We start from the raw sequence: 20,867 nt of genomic DNA, 5'->3' as shown, positions 1-20,867 counted from the left end.
GTGAACAGATTTTGATTGGAAATTGGATTTTGTACTCAAGATAGTGAGAAATTCAAGAAGATTTTGGTCAAAGTTGGTTATCAGTATCTGGGCTTGAGAGGAGACACCTACAGGGGAACTATCAATTTGGGAGTCATCAAAATACAGGTGATGTTTTAAACTATTGGATGTGACCATTCTAGGAAAAAATATAGATAAAAAAGAGACTAGGAACCTGGAGTGACTCAATAATACCAATTGTTTGCAAAAGAGAGAGAGAGAGAGAGAGAGAGAGAGACAGAGAGAGAGAAAGAAAGAAAGAAAGAAAGAAAGATAAAGAAAGATCATAGTAGTTAGTGAGGTAAGAGGAAAAGCAGAAATGCTGTTGTGTCAAGATAGTCAAGAGATTATTTCATGACGAGAAGGATAACACCCTCTGAAATATGGCTGAGGTGTAAGATAAAAACAAAGAAGAGTTCTTTGAATTTGACAACCATGACTTTGACATATCAAACAGTCTTACCTGGAATGGTAGGGAATAAAACCAGACTTCAATGTGTTGAAGAAAGATTAAACGTGAGACAGAGGGTGGAACTGAATATTGAAAAAGTTTGGAGCAGTTTTTGTCTGAAAGAAAGCACAGGAACAGGGTAAAACTTGGAGGAGTTTATGCAAAGAAGTGAAACGTTTTCCTTTTTTCAAGTTGGGAGCTAGTGGAGAATACCAGAATAATAGTGGGTAGGTCATTTAGCTGGGAAGGAATGGTGACAGTGTAGGGAGGGGAGATCAGGATCCAGGTTCCATGATAGCGAGAGGGACTGGGGAAAGAGTCATAGGGGGAGTGGGGGCCCTTCCTTGGGAGGAGAGAGCTCTTCCTCCACAGACTTGGACTTGCGGAGAACAGGGTAGGTACCAGGCCCTTTATGGGAAAAGGGCAAGAAGAAGAGTCCCTGCTTGTGGCTTCTGATTAAAGCATGAAGAGTGAAGGTGAAGGCTGAGGAAGGGATATTTTTTGGGGGTGAGGGGAGAATGTTAGAGGACAAAATAGAGAAAATGAGGGTGTGGGAAAGTGAGTCCATTAGAGAAACAGAGTAAAATTTCTGGGTTTGATTGAGTACCCGTTTGTGGTCTATGATGTGAATTTAAATTTTTTTAAAAAGTATATAGATATAGATATAGATATAGATATAGATATAGATTGGCTTGAACTTCCAATGCTCCTGCCTCAGCCTCCAACATAGCTGGGATTATATGTGTGGGTCTCAATGCTTGTCTTGAAATTAGAATTTTAAAAGTAGTGCAGGGTTTAGTGTTGATGGAGTATAGGATGGATGGCTAAGAGGGTAGAGAAGAAGGAAAGTCCTTGGTGATAACGAGGTCACGGAACTGGGATAATTCCCATTGCTTTTATAATGAAGTCTAAATTCTCTAGTAGATCCTACGCAGATCTGTGTAAACTGTCTGTACTTAATTCTGAGCATAACTTTATCATTCACCACCATCTCCTCACTCGACTTTCTCTCAGCACATCTTACTCTTCATACTGTCTCCATCACCTTCAGGTTTTTGGCTACGTTTTTAAATTCTGCCCAGAACCTCTGGCACCTTTGGCTTCATTGCAGCATACTCTGTAGTCATGTAGATATCAGAGGGAAGAGAATTGAAGGCAGAGGGGATAGCCAGTGCCAAGGCTACGAGGGGAGATGGTAAACAGATTCAGGTGTTGGTCAGTGGGAGTGTGTGTGGTACACTCAGTACAAAAGGCAGCAGGGAGGCAGTGTAACTTCAGGGGTGTGAACAAGGGGTGTAGGAAGAGATGAGGTCAGATAATAAGGGAGTAGATCATTATGAGGTCTTTGGCATTTACTCTGAGAAAGAGAGAACAGAGATATGACATGATGTGTTTACAATTTAAAAGGTCACGGAGGCTACTGTGTTTAGAATAGACTAATAGGCAAGGATGAAAGGAAGAAGCCCAGTTAGGAGGATGGTATAATAATCCACAGAGGAGATGACCATGGCCTTAACCATGGTAGTGACAGAGAGAAGGGGATGAATTCTGAATGTATTTTAAAGATAGAGCCAAACAGATTTCCTGACAGAAAAGTGGTGGTATGAGATAGAGGTGGTATGGGACAGGGAAGTCAAGGATGATGTCAAGGTTCTGTCTGAGTTCATGGAGGGATACGATCATTAATAAGGAAAGAGAAGTCTGTGGGTGAGTTAGGTTTTCACAAGAAGACATTGAGAGTTAAGTCTGTTCTTTTCCCTTCTTTCTTCCTTTCTTTCTTTCTTCTTCTCTTCCTCCTTTCCTCTCTCCCCCTCCTTCCCTCTCTCCCCCCTTCCTTCCCTCCATTCCTTCCTTCCTTCCTTTCACTGAGAATCAAACTCAGAGTCTCATATATACTAAGCAAGTATTCTACCACTGAGCTACATCCCCGGCCTAGAAGATTTGGACATGCTGAATTTGTAATGTCACTGAGTTATTCAAGTGAAGGTGTTGAGTAGGTAATTGTATCTATAAACTTGGACTTCAGGAGAGGATCCTGGGCTGGAGACAGACTTTTGGAAGTCATTAGCATATGAATGACATTTAAGTTCTGAGGCTGCATAAAGTTGCCAAGGAAATGGATATGGAAAGAGAAGAGAATAGAACCAGTTGTTGAGACCTGAGGCTCTCCAGTGTTCAGAGGTCCAAGAGGAAACAATGAACCAGTGAGAGACTGTGAAGAATAAACTTTGTACCAGAAATCAATGAAGTGTACCAGAAATCAATGAAGAAAATAAATAAAGGAGGAAAGAGTGATCAACTGGGTCCATGCTTCTAATAATATACCAAGATGGGAACTCAAGAAATAACTATGGGATCTAGCAATGTGTAGAACTTGACAAGAATAGTTTGAGTGGATTTGTGGCTATAAAAGCCCACCTACACCACATTTAAGAGTACAAAAAAGGAGATATTGGGAGATAGCATGTAGTTTTATTAGAAATCTTGTAAAGCAAATGGGACCAGAGAACAAAGTTTTAGACATACATATGTTGGAATATGTTAGGGTTTGTAAACAAGTCAAGATGGCGCCTGGCATTTTGCCAGAGGGAGTGGTTTGTGAAGTAATGCCAGCGAGCCATTAAGTGTGGAGATTCCTTATTGGTTGACTGCTGTATCTAGTTTATGTTAATTAAGATAAGCTGTGTGGAATGTATATATACCCCTCCAGTCCTACAATAAATGGCTCCCACTCCTGCTGTATCAATGTACACAAGTTGTTCGTCACCCCCCGGTTATTTTGCTGCAGCCGGGCTGCGGCAGGAATAAACTTAGTAGTATTGCTAAATCCACACTAATTAATTTGGGGTTAGTTTGATCTAGCTACTGAGACAGTTATGATAAGAATCTCACTATAATAGAGGATTTGCTAAGTTGCTTGTATAGTTCTGTCAAATTTTGGTTCTTGTATTTTGAAGTTACTTTATTAGCTTCATGTAAGCTTAGATTTATTGTACATTTCCAGTGGATCAAGACTTTTTTTACTGTACAATAAACCTCTTTAACTTTGGTGATGCTATTGTGCTGGGGGTCCCCTTACTATATAACCTTTCTATTGGGTAATATTCCATACTTGTACTTTTAATTTTTTATGTTCTTTTACGTTAGGACATCACTTGTAAACAGTATGTAGCTGAACTGTTTTGCTTAATCAAGTCTGGCAATCACTGTCCTGTATTTGTCATAATTCCTGATATATTTTGGGTTATTTCTTAAGTGTTGTATAGTTATCTGTGTGGTGTGATTTTTCCCCCTTTTTTATACTTGCTTACCACTTCTTTAACAGAAATGTCTAGTCTATGAGCCTGCCTCTGTAAGGATGAAACTGGAAACTTGCTTCCCTAGTTTCCCTTTTGCTACTGGGGTGAAACAATGTTACCTGGACTTTCCTAATCATATTCAGCCCTATAAGACTTCTATTGCTCCAGTCCCTAAAGGAGGTGTGAAAATAATCCATTTTGTTGCTGAGGGTGGAGGCATAAGAATCTGACTTTTCAAGAGGGCTGCAGGTGCATGATAACTTCCTTTGCATGCTTATGAAGACACATGGTGGCTTCTTCATATCAGACCATTCTGGTGGCCCTGCCATTGGTTCATTGGTGATAACAAATAAAATAAGCTAATGCCAGCTGAGTCATAGGGATAACTTGGGGCTGTCAGGGATGTATGGGAACTCCATATTTCCACAACATTTGCTGTAGAACCTTAATGTGCTCCAAAAATCCATTAATTAAAATAATCAATTAACTAAACATCAGATGTTGTATTGAATCAGTTTTGTTCCACTGATATAAAGGTACCCTGACCTTGGGGTCTACTCTACTCAAATGTGCAGTATGGTGAATTTTCAAGCTAAAAAAAAAGAATATGAGCTATCTCAAATCCTATATACTACTAGCTGTTCACCAAGGTTCATATTCTCCTCTGGCTTTTGGGGATACAAGTAGGCACCATTTTCCTGTCAACCTTGCAGTTTCTATGCCATGTGACTGAGTTCTACCAAGTGGAACATATGTCACTTCCCAGCCTGACCTCCCTACATGTCCTACACATGCTTCTCTGTATGCTTTCTTCTTACAGAGTGGAAAGTAACACTCTAAACAATCTTGGAAGCTCCATTTTGAAGATGATAGAATCTCTACCAGCCTGATTCTTGAGTGACTATGGAAAAGACCACTTTTCTCCCTCTCTCTTTGGCAATTTAAGATGTTCAGATTGTTTTTTGTTTTTTGTTTTTTTTTTTTTTTGTTTTTTTGTTTTTTTTGGTCATTTCATCTGGGTGGGACCCTAGAGTATTTACTTTTGCAATTTTCCAGATGATTGTGATTCTTCAACAGGAATGGTCCATCATTCTCAATGGAGAAAAATTGAAGGCATTCCCCCTAAAATCTGGAACAAGACAGGGATGCCCTCTATCACCACTTCTATTCAATATAGTTCTCGAAACNGGAGAGAAAAGGGAAATCGCATGGTAATGGAGGGAGATCCTCATTGTTATACAAAATTACATATAAGAGGTTGTGAGGGGAATGGGAAAATAAACAAGGAGAGAAATGAATTACAGTAGATAGGGTAGAGAGAGAAGATGGGAGGGGAGGGGAGGGGAGATAGTAGAGGATAGGAAAGGCAGCATAATACAAGAGTTACTAATAGGGCATTATGTAAAAATGTAGATGTGTAACCGACGTGATTCTGCAATCTGTATTTGGGGTAAAATTGGGAGTTCAAAACCCACCTGAATCAAATGTATGAAATATGATATGTCAAGAGCTTTGTAATGTTTTGAACAACCAATAAAAAAAAAAAAACAGGAATGGTCCAGCATTTAGCCAAAGATCTACATAATGGCAGGGATAAAAAAAAGAAAGGTATATGCCTGGTGAGTTCCATTTGTATAAATAAAAATGAGAAAAAAATCAGTAAAGCTTCCAGTTAACATTTTTTTAAAAAGTGAAGAAATATAAACCAGTGAGAAAATTGTGAGATTTTTGTAAGAGCATAACTTTATCTTTTTCCTCATTAAGTTATTTTTGTAATTTTCTTTTGTTTTTTTCCATTAAACAATTTGGAAAAACATGTTTAGCTTGTCGTGGAATAGGCAGGAAAGTTGTGTGGGGGTTGGTAGGAGAAGGGTGCTTGGGCCAGATAATTCCTTGTTTCTGGGCAGGGGGGAACTATTTAATAAGTTGTAGAATGTTTAGCATCATCCTCAGTTTCTACCCAAGAGAAGTCACTATGAGCCATTACCAAGAAGAACTCTTCTGAACTATAAGCACTAGGACCAGGGGACTTGGATGCTCTAATTGGTACTTGGTACCTGGGCATGTGTCCTCTTCTGCATCTCCCAAACAGAAAAGAACACGTTTCAATACAGCCCCAATTGTGACTCTCAAAAATATCTCCAGACGTTACAAATATCTCTATCAGAATTAGATTTGGAAAAGAATGTCAGATAAACTGGGTGTTGGTAGCAGTTTTAGGGAGAGAAGTTTTGTTGTTGTTTGTCAGAAAGAGAAGGAGAGCATGACGGCTACCACATACTTCCAAGTGTTTCTGTGGCACGACACCATGCATATTACATAGCTTCTGGGATAACTGTGATCTGCACATAGGTCCAAACCTGCACCAATCAAAGAGGAAATCTGCTGCTAAAGAATCCAAGTTAATGACATGGAATGGGCTCTGTTCTCCCTGGGGTGGATCCATGAAGCAATAGGTTTAAAGTAAGTAGAGAAAATCGGGGCTTTGGGAAGCAGTTACTCCATAACGACATTGTTCCTATGAATCTTTTAATTAAGAATAAACACTCACAGATGCCATGGGTTTCACAATCACTTAACCAAATAACACGTTGATTAGATAAGTCAGACTCTGAGTTCGGTGATGGGGAAGCAAACCAAGATGAAAAAAATGGGATCCCTGACTTCAGCCAATGTGGGATATTTATAAGGCTTCTTCTCCTTCTTCTTTTCTTTCTTCTTCTCTCTCTCCCTCTTTCTTGTAATGGGAATGGAACCCAGAGACACTTCATCACTGAGCTACATCCCCTGTACCTTTTATTTTTTTATTTTGAGACAGGGAATCACTCAATTGCTGAGGCTGGCTTATGAACTTGAGATCCTCCTGCCTTAGCCTCTGGGGTTTCTGGGATTTCAGGTGTGCATCATTGTGCCCAACTAAAACTCTTCTCCTCTAAACATAGTCCTTAGACTTTCTGAAGCCATTTGGCAACTGAGAGATCTGAGACAAGGAAACTAATCTTTAGGTGATACACTTCTCAAGGGGAAAAGTGGGATGGGAGGAACCCATCTCTCTTCCTGATGTGAGAGTATTAGCAATGCATTTTATTTTAGGATAAAACCTGGGAAAATACCCATAGCCAGACAGGTACACTTAATTCTGAGGCCCAGTAGATTGATGATTAGGTATCTTGTTTATACTCAGAAGCACTCACTCTTGACCTGTGTAGAAATCCTATAAACACTATGGACCCTCTTTCTAGATCAGTGGTTCCCTGGAGATATTTGTAATGTCTGGAGATATTTTTGAAAGTTACAATTGGGGCTGTATTGAAACATGTGTTCTTTTCTGTTTGAGAGATGCAGAAGAGGGCATATGCCCAGGTCTGATTAATTAGAGCATGCAAGTTCCCTGGTAATGACTCATAGTGACTTCTAGTGGGTAGAAGCTGAGGATGATGCTAAACATTCTACAACTTACTGGATAGTACCCCCTGCCCGGAAACAAGGAATTATCTGGTCCAAAATTTCAGTAGTTCTAAGGTTAAGAAATGCTCCTCTAGATAAAGGCATGTCTGCAAGACACCTAAAACGTTGGCAGTTTCAGGGATTTCAGGGACTTCCTGAGGCCTATTTATAGATCCACTTTGAGTCAGTTGGTCTCAGGTCAAAACTCCCCGCTGAAAGGTTGTATCTAGCCTTAGAAAGAAAGATTTCTTTTAGTTGTATTTAAAACAACAAATTAAATTTTAGAAGAGTATCAAAATGTGTTTAATGGTTTAGATTCTTTGAAACAAAGTACACATCTTTAAAACACCTTTCCACTTCATTTTCAAATTAATGTATGTTTAAGCCAAACATGAGAACAGATGCTTTTCATTCATATACTAATACATCAAGATGTTATTTTGAATGGGCCATTTGATGTTAGCAAAGTTGGATAAGACTTCTTTTTTAGTAAGTCTCAAAGGGCTATTTAATTTTTAATGGTAGGAGGTCATATTTTTCCATTAGGAAATTTACTAACATGGGTTCAAGCTATGTTCACATACACAATTCCATCAGGATTTGGTGAAAACATGTAATCTCTTCCTTATTTTATCATGCTTATTCAATATGCAAATGCTTGAGAAATGACTTTAAGTGATGGTTAAATGGATCTTTGTTCTATTAAATTGCTAATAAAGCAAAATTGTAACTGTTGCCTCATTAAAGCAGTTCTGAATTTCAGGATATGGTGTAAAGTTCTTAGGTGAACAAGTGTACTAATAATATTCATGAGAATATCACTAATTTGGAATTTATAAAACTTTCTTCTGTGGTCTGGGGACTCATTAAGGAACTGATGATGTCAGTGCTGTGTATGTTAACAGGCACATTTTATTCATCACTCAATATGTGCTCTGACTTCAGAAATGTTTCCTTAAATGCATGCTATTTGCTATTTATTGTTCTGAGATTGAAAGGAAGACAGCTTTAAGACAAATGCAATCTGATTCATTGAGCAATCTTTATATTTTACTGCCATTGAACAATAAATGTCATTCCTTATGCTTTTAACTTTGGTTTGCATGTGTTTTTGATTGAACATGATGGTGTGTTATTGGTACTCTTTTCTTTTTTCTTATGATGCTGGGGATGGAAGCCAGCATGCTACACAGGTGCTCTACCACTGAGCTACCCCACCATCCCTTTTTATTTTGAGACAGCATTGCACATGTTGCCTAGGCTAGCCTTGAACTTGTGATCTTCCTGCTGCAGCCTCCCCAATAGCTTAGGCTAAGGGCATGGACCACCATGCCCAGTTATTTGTACCCTGTTTTCCCCCTTCTTCTTATGGAACTTAAACCCTAGATATTATAATTATTATTGGCATCAATATGTTCATTAATGAATATATTAGTGCTTAAGAAGTGAAAATGGAATACTGAGGCAATCATTTGGGTTTTAATCCATTCAGCCATTCACTCAACAAGCACTTCAAGTATGTTCAACAAGTTCTAGGCTATGAACTAGGAACTTGGGGTAATAAGAAATGAATTAATCAAAGTCCATCTCCTCAATGAGTCAACAATTTGGGGTATAACATAAGGCAGACCACTTCTTCTATACATACCCATTGAGCTTTTTATTTTATTGCAGGCACAGTTCTGGGACCTGGGGATCCATCAGTAGAAAAAAAGAAAGTATTGAAAGATTTGTCAAGGGAATAATGGGAAGAAGGTTTATTTCTGCACAGGAAATATATGAGCACTAATACTAATGACAGACTCTTCACTTGTTGAATATCTACTATGTTCCAGATACTGTGATAGGCTCATTTAATTATCCAGTACCCACTGAAGTAGGTATTACATTTTAATTTTACATCTCCCAGATGCAGAGGACACATGTCCCAGATCTGACTAATTAGAGCATCCCAGTCACATGGCCCTAGTGTTAAGTTCGGGAAGAGTTGTCTCATAATTGTCTTCCGGAACTAATAGTGAAGCTACTTTCTTTTGGAAAGGTTACTATGATAACATGATATGGGTATTGCAGGCAGAAACTATTCTTAATGTCTAGAAGAGTTAATTGTCCAAGAAAGGGATAGTGAGAACCATTTATGGGCATAGATCCTCCTTTTCCCAAAGCTTGAAACCCATGAATTTTTCATTTACTTAAGCTAATGAAGTCTTTATTTTGCTCAAGCTGGTTTGAGATGGGGTTTTATCACCAGCCATTGAAAAAGTCCTAATAGAATTGATCATGACAATAATTTCCATTAATTACTCTACTTTGGTCACAAAATACTAAGTTATAGAGTCCAGGACTTTAAAATTTAAACAACTACAAAAACTTGGACAAAAATATGAAAATACATGATATTCATATAGCTTAGACAACTATCTTAGTTATTTAATATTTCAACCACCTCAAAAATTTCCAAGTGATGCAGAACATAGTGGTAGAATTTTGCTTTTAAATAGAAGTCTGTACTAATGTTTCTGGCAGTGCAATTCACCAGTCCATGTTATAGAACCAAACTAGGCGTCCATCAGCTGATGAATGGATAAAGAAAATGTGCTATAAATGCACAATGAAGTTTTACTTTACTCAGTCATAAAATGAATGAATTATGTCATTTGTAGGAAAATGGATGAAACTGGAGAATATCTTTCTAAGTGAAATAAACCAGATGCAAAAAAAGTCAGATGCTTTCTCTCACATGTGGAAGCTGGGGAGATGTGTTACTCAGCTTTTCTTTGTTATGAACGAAATACTTGATGAGAACAATTTAGAGAAGGAAGTTTACTTTGGCTCATAGTTTCAGAGGTTTAGTCCATAGTCAGCTGACTCCATTGCTCTGAGTCCACAATGAGGTAGAACATCATTTAATAAGGGTATGACAGATAAAAACTGCTTAGCTCATGGCAGACAGGGATCTGAGAAAGTGAGAGAAGAACCAGGGATAAGATGTAGCTGAAGACCACTCCTCAGTGACCTACTTCCTCCAGCCATTCCCTGTCTGCCCATGGTGTTACCACCAGTAGTCCATTCAAATTATAAATCCACAAGGGATTAGCAAGAGCGGTGGAATATGATGGATATCATTTTTCAAAGTACATGTATGAAGACTTGAATTGGATGTCAACATACTTTCTACATAAACAGATATGAAAAATTGTGGCATGTATATGTAATAAGAATTGTAATGCAAAAAAACCCCACAAAGTACATGTATAAAGGCGTGAATTGGTGTGAACACACTCTATATACAAAGATATAAAAATTGTACTCTATATGTGTAATAAGAACTGTAATGCATTCTGCTGTCATGTATTTAAAAACACAATATCAAAAAGGGCTAAAAAAGAAAAGGTATGGTTGCAAAGAATAAACATAGTATATTTAAAAAAAAAACTCAAAGTCTTTGAAGGTGATTTGCTAGTGGAATTCAAATCTATAATTCTATTTTGGTGTTGATTCCTGTTCAGCACACTGGGTATCTTCTTCATGAGAAGTGATTCTTTCTTCTCTTTGAATCAGCTGACCAATAAACTATCCTTTTCTAAAATTAAAAAAACAAATGATAAATCCAGCAAGTTGATTAATGCACTGATAAAGTTACATTTCTCATAATCTAATAATTTTACCTCTGAATATTTCTGAATTGCCTAAGACATGAGCTTTTTGGGGAGGCATTAAAAGTCCAAACCATAATAAGAGAAAAAGAGGGGGAAGTGATCTCATGAAAACAGAAGGGAGATCAGCAGAGCAGAGGAAGGGCCCAGGGGGAGAAAGGAAGGGAGAGAAAAGGGAGGTATTGAGGAATGAAATTAACCAAATTATGTTTTGTGCATGTATCATAACAAATATCATAATAAACCCCACTATTGTGTCTAATTGTAATGGACCAATAAGACATTGTTCAAAATAAATAGAATGCTGGTATTTGGGGTTTTGAGGCTATTATATAATATTTTCCAAGGGACATTCAGCATGTCAGATATATTAGAAGCTTGATGGAAATAGTAGAAACTATGTTTATTAGAAACAGTTTATGGCCTTCAGGTCTTGAATCATAGAGTGTTTTCTTTCAGGGTGGAGAGGCAAATAATATCTAATAAATCAGAAACCCTATAGGGAAATTTCAGAAATTATAGAATCAAAGTCATGATTATTATAGAGACAGGCACAAAGCTTGGTGAGGAATTGTACTGGGCACTATATTAATAAATTAATGAGACAGAGATGAAATAACAGAGGAAGACAGCATTGGGAGTTGGGTCATGGTTGCATAAAACTATTGCCTTATGCTATGCACAGCAGAATAAGCATTGGGAAAAACAAATTTGTTAATTTTCATTTGTGGGTTTGGCTTCATGTCTGTTATACTTGTGTGTTGAGAGAGAGAGTTGGCTTCATGTATGTTATACTTGTGTGTGTGTGTGTGTGTGTGTGTGTGTGTGTGTGAGAGAGAGAGAGAGAGAGAGAGAGAGAGAGAGAGAGAGAGAGAAACTTAGAGAACTGTTGCTATACAGGTCCAAGGACTTAAACAAATATATTATGGTTTTCATAGGACTAAATAATCTCTACAAGGATGTTGAAGAATGTTTCCATATAGTCAAAGAACAAGTCTTTGTAGCTCGGTAGCCAGTGGAATATCCTTGCATCTTCCTGGAAAAAAGAGCAACAGTTTACTGCACTTGATAGCTAAGCAGCTGGCAACATTCACTCAGTACTAATTTTGTGCATCCCAGTTTGTTTCTCTCTCATCTGTTCCATCCCCAACCCATGACAGTGATGTTTTAGTCTTCCTAAAATAATCATGATGCTATTACATATTGAGCTTTATTTAGTACTAGACACTTTGCCAGAAGCTTACATATTTTCTGACCCATACATCAACCCTGAAAAGTTGATATTATTGTAAAAGTTTAATAGGTGAGACACCCAAAGAAAGTTCTCCTAAATTCCATGACTATAAAATTGCAGATCCTGAATTTAAACCAGGACTGTTTGACTCAAGAGTTCATGATTTCATTTTGTTACCCCTCTGCATAAAATTTTGATAGCATTCCCTTGATTTAAGATGAATGGAATTCATACAGAATTTAACAAAATTCCTAGATATGGTACTCAAGACTTATAATCTGATTCTACTTTTCTTATTTATGTGTCATTATTCCTTAATAGAAATATTTTATTGGTAAGTTCAGTTTTGAAGATAGAACTTAAGTCATTCCTATTTTATGCTTAAAAGACTTTAAAAGCTTTCTGCACCTCTACTTCAAATCCAGTAGAACCATTCATAACCTTTCTCTGAGAACTGCCTTCCCACAATATTTATTTCATATTTTAATTGCTAGACTCTCCTTCTTTGCCACCCAGTCATCTAATAATATTTGAAGTTACCATGGTTTTTTGGATGCCTCAGAGTTTGGGCTACAGTTAAGGAGTTTTCTGTGGGGGGTGTTATATAAAAGACCTGGTATTACATATGTATATGCAGCTAGATAATCCAGGATCTACAGTTGTCCATTGCCTATAGTTTAATTTTTTAAAAAACAATTTAACAGTTTTATTGAAGATGACTGACATAAATATGATAGAATATACAAATTTAAATTGTATAAGTTTTTGCATTTTATATACCTATGAAAACATAACAACAATTAATGAAAATATCAATCACTCTCAAAGTTTCTTCATTCCAGAGAGAGGAAGATGGCAGACTAGGGGAAGAGTGCACATCCCAGCAGCTCCTCAACACTGGCCTGGGTGGGTAACTGGAGGAATCTCACTGAAACTTAATAGTGAACTGTAAAAAAAAAATAAAAATAAAAATAAAATAAATAAATCTATAGAGTTACAAAAGTCAGAAATGCAAACATATAATTCATTAGAGAAGCACCAGCTTGGGCTTCAGTGTGGCTGTTGGCAGCTGTAGCAAAGGGGAGAGGCAGCACAGACAAACAGAGCTGCATGGCCTGCAGATAAAGAAATTTAAAAATAAAGAATTGACTTGGGGTATCCTGTGGCTTAGAGAGGAAGGCTAAATTTAACAGTCAGAGAGTCAGTAGGGAGAGCATATCAGTGAAAGCAAATCCAAAAATAACTCCCCCAGGAGGGGAAGCAGTCTGCGCAGGGAAAATATCTGTGGGGCTACCTGCACAAGCTCTTCCTACAAGAGAAGGCCGCCACCCATTGTAATAGCCTTACCAGGGACAGTGACTGCTTTCCACAGTGGTTCTGAAGCACACAGTTGTGTGGTCCCCACTACCCCTCCACATTCTCACTGCCTGCAAAAGCCCCCACTCCCTACCCCAGTGCTCCTGCAGCCTGGAGACAGGAGATTGGGAAAACATGCAGCTAAACTTCCAGAAGGCACATGAACCAGAGATTGAAATAGGGGCAAAGAAAAGTTTGCCTGGACCATTCAGGCTCTGGATCCCGAGAGAGAAAGCTCCCACTGTTGCTGGTGATTCAGCAGACATACAGGAGCACCTACACTCCAGGGCAGATACCATATATTTTCTAGTAGTGAGGGTGAAATCTATGGAGGGTTGGTCCCTATATCCTAAAATTTTACCAGAACTCCAGAGTTCCAGACATCTTGCAGGTATTCCCTCCAAAAGGGGGTGTTGAGCAATTTTCAAACACACACCCACGAGTTCAAAAGTTGAATCTAGACTAAACCACAATTTCTGGGATCTTCAATTTAGACTCCGTAATACCTCCACTTACAGAACACACAGTTTGTGTTAATACCCAATTATGCTACCTAACTGTATACTGGGAGACTGGAAGATGAGATCTACTACAACCAGTGATGCCTCCTACTCATGTAGGCTGGAAGCTAAGAGAGGAACACAAAGGTGTACAAAGGTGTTGAGCTTAATAATTCCCAATTCTTTTTTTATATATTTATTTTTTTGTTTTAGGTGGACACAATATCTTTATTTTACCTTTATGTGGTGCTGAGGATCGAACCCAATGCCTTGTGCATGCTAAGCGAACGCTCTACCACTGAGCCACAACCCAAGCCCCATTAATTCCCAATTCTTTATCCTGGCTTACAAAGCCAAAAACAAATACCAAGAATGAACTCCATCTTTGCCAACAGTTTTGATCATCTCATCAGAAATAAGTCCTTTATTTTTCATTTTTTATTCTTTACTTTTTTCTCATTTCTTTTTCTGTTCTTTATACCTACATTTTTGATCTATCATTTTTATTCTTTTAAAAATTTTAGTTATTTTAAGTTTTTTTTTCAAACATCATTGCATCATATTGTGTTACTTTTTACTTTTTTCCCAGTATGTATAATTTTGTGTGTGGGAAGGGGGGAGTATGTGTGCATGTGTATATACTCACCACATGGATGGATTTTTGAAAAGCATACTTACATTATTTTACTTTGACATTAATTGCTTTATTTTGCACCTGTTTATTATTTAATCTTATTTTACCTCAAGTGGGGTTCAATTATACATGGATTTGACCTGTTTTGATCTTACACTTGATGGTTTGTCCATATCTGCTCTAGTCCCTCTTGTCTTCCCTTTATCACTCTCTTCCCCCATTAGCAACCAAATTTTTCTGTTCCCACATTCTCTCTTTCTTTATTTTATTACTTCCTATAAATCTGTATTCCTTCGTTTCACAGCCAATATCTGCTAACTACCACCTGCCTCTCCTTTGATCACTTTTTCGTAAATATTGCAAATTTTTACATTCCCACCATACTTTCTCTGTGCTTAAGAAATTGTAATCCCACTGAATAATAGAATAACAGAGTTTATATAATTCATACCCCATTCATGTCATTGTGTTTATTAATACAGTGAATGAAATAGTAGACACCTGATGTAGAATCCTGATCTAGTCCACAGTTTTATATTGCTGTTGCTAATTTTAAATGTTGACCACACCATTTCTATATAGGTGATGCTTGGTATTATAGATGTCAAAATAGACACTGGAAATTTATGTCAAAACTATATGTCTGTGGCTGATTTTAGTGCAAGTCCTGGCTGTCCCTGGTTGGAAAGAGATTGGCATAGTTCAAGATGACAGAGTAGAGATCCTGCTGCCAAGAAATGCTCACAACTCAGCTAAATAACAGTGAATCTCACCCCACACATGATCTAGACCCACATGAGTCTAAATATTACTTAAACTCAGAATTGGGGAGCGAAATACCCAAGGAGGAACAGCCAGAGGGAAACTTCAGGTCCAACCCTTCAACATCTACTCACATATCAAAACCAGAAATAAATCTTAGAATAAAAAAGAATGACCCATGTAAGGATACACATATGAAAGAGGAAGTAGAATCCATCTCAAATGATGCTCTGAAAACATGAGCAAACAGGGAAATACATCTTTCCCCACATTTCAAAATCCCCCAATAAAGGATCATACAGATAAGAAAAAGGCTGAAATCCCAAATAAAAATCATAAAAAGCTGATCAATAAATGTTCGATGAACTAAAAGGAGATCTAAGGAATGCATTATGAGACCAAATACAGGAGATGAAAGACCATTTCAATGAAAAAATAGAAATATTAAAAAGAAACCAATGAGAACTCCAGAAAATGAAAGACACAATAAATCAAATAAAAAATTCACTAAAAAATATCACTGACAGATTCGATTTTGTAGAAAATAAAACTTCATTTCTTGAAGACTGAACTTCAGGCCTTGAAAACAGGTTCCGTGAATTTGTGTACACAGAATGCAATAAAGGAAAAAAAAATAGAACATGAGCAGAATATACAAAAACTGGGGGGAAACATCAAGAGACCAAACCTGAAAGTCATTCAGATAGAAAAGAACATGGAGATACGAGCTAAAGATATTAAGAACATTTTCAATTATATAGTCACAAAAAATTTCCCCCATATCAGAAAAGAGATAGACATTCGCATACAGGATGGATATGGCACCCATTGTAGACCTAAGCAGAAAAGAAGTTCTCTAAGACACATCATAATCAAACAAGTAAAGAATATTAAAAGCTGCTAGAAAGAAATAATAGGTTACATTTAGAGGCAAACCAATAAAACTCACTTCTGATTTCTAAACTCAAACACTGAAAGCAAATAGGTCCTGGAATGAGATATTCCAAGTTCTAAAACAAAACAATTGCCAACCAAGATTGCTATGCCCAGCAAAGCTTTTCTCCATATTTGATAAGGATATAAAATTTCCTGTGACAAAGATACACTAAAAGAATTCATGACAACCAATCTAGCACTACAACAGATTCTCAGAGATACACTGCACACAAAGGAACTAAAAAATAAACCCCAAATTTCTCAAATAGATGAAGTTCAACAGAAGACTAATCCTTTAAATGAGAATCAAGACAGAATTAAACATAACAAAAATCAAAATCCAGTAAACCACATATTCATATCCATAATAACACCATATAAAAGACATAGGTTAGCAGAATGGATCAAGAACAAAAGTTAACTACATGATATCTGCAAGAGACTATTACAGGCAAAGACATTCACAGGCCAAAGTGAAAGGATGGAAAAAAATATTCCTCACAGAGTTTGTAAGCAAGCCAAATAGCTATTCTCATATCTGACAAACTTGATTTCAAGCAAAAATTAATCAAAAGAGACAAAGAAGTCCATTACATCCTGGTAAATGGAACAATCCAAGAAGCTATAATAATAGTAAATATAGATGCCCCTAATGTCAGTGCATCAGAGTCCAGTTTAAAGATTACTCCTTTACATTAAATCCCAGATAGATCCTAGTACAATAATACTGAGTAACTTCAATACACCTGCTTCATGAATAGACAAGGCATCAAAGCATAAAACCAATAAAGATATATCTAACCTAAATAATACTACAAATCAAATAAACCTAATAGATATCCACAAAATATTTCACCCTCAAACAGCTGGATTTACCTTCTCAGCAGCTCATGGAACATTTTCTAAAATAGACTGTATTCTAGGTCACAATGTAAGTCTTAGCAAATACAAATAGAGATGTAATTCCACGCATCCTATCAGACCACAATGGAATGAAACTAGAAATCAACAGCAATAAAAATAATAGAAACCACACAAACACATGAAGATTAAACCACACTCTTTTAAAGAAGACTAGATCAAAAAAATCAAGAAATTCTTAGAAAGAAAACAATGATACAATGTACCAAATCTTTGGGACAGTTTGAAAGCAGTACTAACAGGAAAATTTATTACATTGAGTGCCTACATCAAAATAATTAAAAGATCCCAAATAAATAAGCTTATACTTCACCTGAAAATCTTAGAAAAAAAGAACAAACTAATACCACAAATCATTAGAAGGCAGGAAATAATAAAAAAATTAGGGCCAAAATTAATTATTTTGAGAAAAAAGATACACAGGATCGATGCAACAAAAAGAGATAAATAATATTGATAAACCCCTAGTCAAACTAACCAAAAAAAAAAAAAAAAAAAGAGAGAAGACCCAAATAAACAAAATTAGAGATGAAAAATGAAAAATCACCACAGACACTTCTGAAATGAATAGGATCACTGGAAATTATTTTGAAAATTTATACTCCAATGAACTAAAAAATCTAAAAGACATTGAAAAATTCCTACACACATATTGCCCAAATTGAGTCAGAAAGGTATAGAAAACCTATACAGACCAATATCAAGTAATGAAATTGAAACAGCAATTAAAAGCTTACCAAAAAGAGAATCCCAGGACAAGATGGATTCTCAGTTTTCTACCAGAAACAAAAACTAACACCAGTCTTTCTCAAATTATTCCATGAAATTGAAAGGGAAGAAGCACTCCCAAATATATTCTACAAAGCCAGTATAATCTTACACCAAAACCAGAAAAAACATATCTAGAAAATAAAAGTATAGACCAATTTCCCTGATGAACATAGATGCAAAAATCCTTATTAAAATATTAGCAATTCATATTCAAAAAATATTAAGAAGATAATACACCATGATCAGGTGGGCTTCATCCCAAGGATGCGTGGTGCAGCATACAAAAATCAATAATCTGTATATTGTTTGCTACAAAAATACATTTATTGTAATTCTACATAATTAGAATTATGTAATTCTACATAAATAGAATTAATAACAAAAACCATATGATCATCTCAATTGACACAGAAAAGGCCTCTGTTAAAATACAGCAACCATTCATAGTAAAAACTCTGGATAAGCTAAGATAGAAGGAACTTACCTCAACATTATAAGGCTATATACAAGCCCAAAGCCAATGTCATATTGAATGGAGAAAAACGTTTTTTTCCTCTAAAATCAGGACCATGACAAGGAAGTCTACTCTTACAACTTCTATTCAATATCGTTCTTAAAACTCTAGACAGAGAAATCAGGAAAGAGAAGGAAATTAAAGGGATACAAACAGGAAAAGAAGAAGTCAAACATTAACTGTTTGCTGATAACATGATCCTATACCTAGGAGACCCAAAAAAGTCCACTCGAAGATTCCTAGAACTGATAAATAAATTTAGCAAAGTAGCAGGATGCAAGATAAACACTCATAAATCAATAGCTTTTCTATATTGAGAAAGAAATAAGGAAAACCATCCCCTTCACAATATTAAAATAAAACCACAAAACAACAACAACAACAAAAACCCTGGCAATTAATCTAATGAAAGCAGTGAAAGATCTCTACAATTAAAACTATAAAATACTAAAGAAAGAAATTGAAGAAGACCTCAGAAGATGGAAATATCTCCAATATTCTTAGATAGGCAGAATTAATGTTGTCAAAATGGCCATGCTACAAAAAACAATATACAGATTCAATGGAATCCTCATCAAAATAACAATGGCATTCTTCATTGAACTAGAAAAAAAAAGAATACTTACATTCATTTGAAAGAATAAGAGAACCAGAATAGCTAAAGAAACTCTGAATAAGAATTTTGATGCAGGAGGTATCATAATACTCAATCTCAAATTCTACTACAAAGTTATAGTAACAAAAACAGCATGGAACTGGCATCAAAATACACATGAAGTCCAATGGAATAGAATGGAAAACCAGAGACAAAGCCACATACTTAAAGTCATGTGATACTGGACAAAGGAGTCAAAATATATGTTGAAGAAAAGACAGCCTTTTAAATAAATGATTCTGTGAAAACTGGGTATCTATATGGAGAAGAATGAATTAGATCTCTATTTTTCACTCTGCACAAAAGTCACATCAAAATGGATCAAAGACATAGAATTAGACCAGAATTCTTCCACCTGCTAGAAGAAAACATAGGGTCAAAACTCCATTATATAGGTGCAGGAACTGACATCCTCAACAAGACCCCTAATGCTCGAGAAATAAAAACAAGAATCAACAAATGGGTTGTCATCAATATAAAAACTTCTCCACAGCAAAGAAAATGATTCAGGAAGTGAAGAGGGAGCATATGGAATGGGAGAAAATCTTTGCCAGCTACTCCTCTGACTCGTGGTTATAACTAGAATATATAAAGAACTCAAAAAACTTCATTCCAAAAAATAAAAAAAATAACCCAATCAAAAAATGGTCCAAAACTAAACAGAAGTTTATTAAAAGAAGAAACACAAATGGCCAACAAGTTTATGAAAAAAATATTCAATATCTCTAGAAATCAGGGAAAGGCACATCAAAACTAAATTAAGATTTCATCTCATTCCAGTCAGGATGGCAATTATCAAGAATACAAATAATAATAAATGTGGGGAGGATGTGGAGAAAAATGTACACTCATACATTGTTGGTGGAACAGCAAATTAGTAGAACCACTTTGGAAAGCAGTGTGGAGATACCTCAAAAGACTAGTAATGGAACCATATGCAGTCCAGCTGTCCTATTCCTCAGTAATTATCCAAAAGAACTAAAATCAGCATACTATAGTAATACAGCCATTACAATATTTATAACAGCACAATTCACAATAGCCAAATTATGAAATCAAACCAGATGTCTGTTGTTGGGGTTTAAGTGTGCAGAGTTTAGCTCCCTCAGGCCTGACTTTTTGTAAGAGCTGTGGCTGTGATTTAGGTCAGCTGAGGCAAACCTCAGCTAGGAGGAGGAAACGTTCTCTTCCCCTTATCGCAAGGCACAAGTTCTGCATGGTTTGGCCAAGAGGAAGAAGCTTCCTGCATACTTATCCTGGGAACAGTACATTCTGAAGAAACAAATGCATCCTCAGAGGAGTAGATAATGTCTACAAAGAACTTTAGGAGGGTACTTATCAAACAAACAGGAACAATCTGAATCTAGCTCTGTGTATCCGCTGAGGCATGATATTTGGGCAATGTGGGCAACGTGATATTAAAGAATTGCTTGCTTTGTTAGAAGAAGTGTATAAAAGGAACTTGCAAATAAACCTCAGCATGCAGTAGCAATTGCTGCCTTGGCTCTGCATCCCCTGTGTCCTGGTTATTTCGTGACCCTTACCCAGGGACCCGAACGCTCTAGACGTTCACAATTGGCGCCCGAACAGGGACCCTGTTGGATTGTCAGGAAGGGTAAGTTATTTTTCTTTATATTACAGGGTGATGGGACAATCTTCATCTTCTCCTTTTTTACGTATTCTTAGGCATTC

The 20,867-nt window shown here is 36.6% G+C and overlaps 1 long non-coding RNA gene across 1 annotated transcript in view; it reads right to left on the bottom strand.

Annotated features, from left to right (window-relative positions):
• Positions 1–4,507: 4,507 nt before the first annotated feature.
• Positions 4,508–20,867, bottom strand: part of LOC125616644 — a 22,591-nt gene continuing 6,231 nt past the window's right edge. The window contains exons 3-4 of the long non-coding RNA XR_007347374.1: positions 20,237–20,243; positions 4,508–4,525 (exon numbers count right to left, since the gene is read on the bottom strand). This is a non-coding gene — a long non-coding RNA (uncharacterized LOC125616644). The remainder of the gene's footprint in view (positions 4,526–20,236; positions 20,244–20,867) is intronic.

The sequence above is a fragment of the Marmota marmota genome, unplaced genomic scaffold (genome assembly GCF_001458135.2).
Source record: "Marmota marmota marmota unplaced genomic scaffold, marMar, whole genome shotgun sequence".
Lineage (NCBI taxonomy): Eukaryota > Metazoa > Chordata > Mammalia > Rodentia > Sciuridae > Marmota > Marmota marmota.
Note: the sequence above shows the minus strand (reverse complement) of the source record. Positions and strands in the feature narration are given on the sequence as shown.